At 41.5% G+C, this 3656-nt stretch overlaps 1 non-coding gene across 1 annotated transcript; it reads left to right on the top strand.

The window, feature by feature from the left end:
• Window positions 1-2860: 2860 nt before the first annotated feature.
• On the top strand, window positions 2861-2967 carry LOC125370493. Its single transcript, XR_007216520.1, has one exon. It is a non-coding gene; the product is annotated as a small nucleolar RNA R71 (small nucleolar RNA).
• Window positions 2968-3656: the final 689 nt, after the last annotated feature.

Genomic DNA, 3656 nt, shown 5'->3' with positions numbered 1-3656 from the left:
AAAATCATCAAAACATAATTAAATAAACCAATGCAACTTAGTGCAAAACTCAAACTAATTATCTTACATTCTTCCGCAAGGCTCAACACTATCGGTTTTACCCGATCACATGGACATAAACAGGATTTCAAAAGCAAGTCAACAGTAAGAGCATCGAAACAAAGTGAAAAATTTTCAAAATTTTACAAAAAATTGCACAAAGAATAAACAAATTACTGAGACGGGATAAATATCACCCACCCCACACTTGAAGGACACACCGTCCCCAGTGTATAAAATATAAGAAATCAAAAAGGAAAAAGAACTAATACTGCCCTGACTATGGCTCTAGAGTGAAATGAGGTGCATCAGCAAGTATATCAAGGGGTTGGCTAGTCTGTGGTAGAGGAATGGCTGGCTGGATTGTAATTAAGAGATTAGTTCATTGCCTTCTTCCAACAAGGTTCGATAAAAGCTGCACAAATCTACGGTACCTACCCCACACTTGTGAAATACACTGTCCTCAGTGTGAACAAGGTAGGCAGGAATAAAATATGTAAAATGAAGCAGATTATGGGAGTCCATAAAAGAAATTGAAAAACTAAGAGAAAAACAAAACGACATAAAGAGATAAAAACTAGAAAGTCTACTAGATACTGCCCTTGATGTGTACTTTAACACTTCAAAATATGTTAGTCCTCAAAATTAGGTACGAGCATCAAGTAGGCTAACTCCTGCAAAACTCAAGAATAAACACATTCCAAGCAACATCTAGTAAAAGGTTCAATAAGATAGTATCTCCTCAAAATCAAACTTACTAAAAACAGACTGAAATATCTAACTACCAATGACTACATAAAATAAATAAATAAAATGTCCAAAAATTCAGAAAGCAAAAAAAAAAAATCGGGAATGCCTCTCGACGGCGCTTCTTTTTGTTCGAGTCGTCTAGCTGGACTCTACAACAGCATTCCTGCATTGCGGGCAAATTAAGAAGGTAGGCTCAATGTAAGTTGGGGCTCGAGGCATATAAGCGCAACGAGAAGGTCCGATGTGTGCGGTAGATGACCAAGGAGGTGCTCTCTGGACCGATTTGGGATGTTCATTCATCCACTCCGCATTCTGGCTAGGTGACCTGTCAAAAACAAACTTGCAACTACCCTTCTCGGGTCTATCATAGCACAAAGTCTCATATTGATACACGTTATTTTTTTCAGATGAATAACACATACTAATAGGGGAAGAAACATGTATAGCATCATCCATTTGTACATCTTGTGGTTGTGTATTACATGGAAGATCAATTCCATCAATACAACAAATGGCATGAACATGGTCGGTGGAAGAACAATCAAATGAAGGTAAACTAAAAGTGACACAGTCATCCCCTACATTAAGTTCTAACTTCCCCTCAAATACGTCTATTTTAGCTCTAGCTGTGGCAAGGAAAGGTCTCCCCAAAATTAATGGTACACCATGCTCATTGTCCATATCCAAAACCATAAAGTCCATAGGAAATATGAACTTATCTACCTTAACTAGCACATTTTCCACAATTCCCCTAAGAAACTTAACAGAACGGTCAGCTAATTGAATGCACATCCTAGTGGATTTTGCCTCCCCCAAATCAGCTAATGCATCATCCACACACAAATTACCTAAAGTGCAGGGAATAGTGAAACTCCCTGGATCGTGACGTTTCTCCGCAACTTGCTCAAACACCGAGCACTCCTCACTGAAATTTGAACATAGGCGACCTCCTCCAACTTCCTTTTTCTGCTAAGTATGTCCTTTAAGAACTTAGCATACTTCGGCATCTGTTCCAATGCATTAATAAAAGGCAAGTTAATATGTAGTTGTCTAAAAAATCTAAAAACTTACTAAACTGCACTTTCGCCTCTGCTTGTTTATTTCTAGCAGGATAAGGAATCTTGGGTTGATATTCTCTGACTGGAATTGATTTCACCTTTTGTCCCTCAAGTTCCCTAACCTTACTACTTGCCTCAACCTGCACATTGATAGTGGCGTCATCAAAAACAGGCTTAGAAGGAGCTGAAACTAACTTACCTGAACGCAAAGTGATGGCATTCATGTGCTCCCTCGGATTAGACTCAGTGGTGCTCGGGAGCGCTCCTTGCTGCCTCTCAGATAACATCTTAGAGATTTGGCCAATCTGGGTCTCCAAGTTCCGAATTGAGGCCTACTGGTTCCTAAGTGCACTATCAGTTTGCTGGAACCTCATCTCCGTAGACGTCACAAACTTCATCATAAGCTCCTCTAAATTTGACTTCTTTTCTGGTAGAGGAGGAGCTTGTGCGAGCCCAGTGAATGTTGCTACCGCTAATGAAGTCTCCGAGAATCAGTGGACCCTGAGCGTTATTGTTCCTCCAATCAAGTTGGGATGATTGCGCCACCCAGAGTTGTATGTATTCTTTGTAAGGATCGTTATGCTTGCCTTGGGGCATTCCCATATAGTCAACCTGCTCAACATCAGAAGACATAACAGAATTAGATGGAAAAGTAGTAGAGGATGAAGCAAACATACCTCGCGCGGTACAGTTCGCACCGTAATGCGGGCCACCACAAAACTCGCGACCAACGTTATTGCGTGAGCCCAAGCATCCGAGTTGGTCGATCTTCTTGGCTAGAAGCTCCACTTGAACTGCCAAGGCTGTAGAGTCCACTTGGTTGACCACTCCCTGTCTTCCTGGTCGACTCTAGAGGATTGCCAACGATAGTTGTTCATGGCCATTTCCTCTATCAGTTCCCGAGCCCGCCGGGCGTCTTACTATTTAGCGCCCCACCTACTGCAGCATCCACCATCTGCCTCGTTGCAAGGTTCAACCCACTGTAGAAGGTCTGAACCTGCATCCACACTGGCAATCCGTGATGTGGGCAGCATCTCAAAAGATCCTTAAACCTCTCCCATGCATCGTACATGCTTTCATCATCAAACTGCATAAAAGAAGATATGTCATTTCTAAGTTTTGCAGTTTTAGCGGGAGGAAAATACTTGTATAGAAATTTTTCGGCCAACGCCTTCCAGGTAGTGATCATCTGTTGTGGAAGAGATTGCAGCCATCTCTTTGCTCTATCCCTCAAGGAAAATGGAAACAATCTCAGCCGAATGGCATCATCGGTTGTTCCATTTATCTTGAATGTGTCACAAATCTCTAAAAAGTTGGAGATATGTGCATTGGGATCCTCGCTGGGCAATCCTCCAAACTGCACGCTTTGCTGGATCATCTGGATAACATTGACCTTTATCTCAAAATTATTGGCCGCTACAGCAGGTCTGACTATACTCGTTTTCGTCCCATCTAAAGAGGGTCGAGTAAACTCGTACATGGTCCTTTGATCATCATCGGCCTGGGGGTTGAAGTTCTCCATTGCGTCAACTCCTTGAACCTGAACTGTAACTCTGTCCTCCTCCTCAATTGCCTGCAAACGTCGTCTCAATAATCTGAGAGACCACTCCGGGTCAGATAATGGTGTTATAGGATCAGGGTTAGAGCTCCTGGTCATATACTACCTGAAACCGACAACCAAACAACCACCAATCAATTAAAAATAATATAACAATAAATAATAAAAAAAATAAAGAATAAATGAATAAACAAACAATGACTAAATTAACACAAAAACAATTCACTCTAGTTCACCGTTACTGTTTCCCC

The sequence above is a fragment of the Ricinus communis genome, chromosome 6 (assembly GCF_019578655.1).
Source record: "Ricinus communis isolate WT05 ecotype wild-type chromosome 6, ASM1957865v1, whole genome shotgun sequence".
NCBI lineage: Eukaryota > Viridiplantae > Streptophyta > Magnoliopsida > Malpighiales > Euphorbiaceae > Ricinus > Ricinus communis.
This window is presented reverse-complemented; position numbering and strand designations above follow the sequence as displayed.